A 523-nucleotide genomic window follows, 5' to 3' on the forward strand; every position below is an offset into this window, starting at 1 on the left:
CAGATTGCTTAATCAGCCATTAATTCCATTATTTGGATTATTAATATCATGTGACAACAAATCTGCTTTAAACCTGCTCACAGTACTGATGACTGGTCCTGAAACACAGACATGCACGACCACGTTCTGGAATAAGGAGCAGGCTTGATTCAAGGCCAGTGGACAAAGTTACATTGCTCAGAGTTTACTGGCAGATTCTGCTTGCAGGTTAAGAGGGATGGGGAACCGGTGACCCTTCAGATGTTGGTGAACTGCAGCGCCCATCATCCCAGGCCACTGGCTATGCTAAAGCCCAGCCAATTTGGGGAGGGCCACAGGCTCCCCGGCATTAGAACATTTCTAGCCTACGGTTACCAGATTTTTTTCAATGAATCCAGGGAATTTTCAACTTCAGTTGAAGGGGATGGATTTTGTCGGGACTGATTTGTAAATCTGGGGACAGTCCTCAGGAAATGGGGATGTCTGGTAACCTTTTTGTAGCCTTCCTCTTAGCCAAAAACACAGATTTGGGACCAACTCACCT

This window comes from Podarcis filfolensis, assembly GCF_964270895.1.
Source record: "Podarcis filfolensis genome assembly, chromosome: 10".
Classification (NCBI taxonomy): domain Eukaryota; kingdom Metazoa; phylum Chordata; class Lepidosauria; order Squamata; family Lacertidae; genus Podarcis; species Podarcis filfolensis.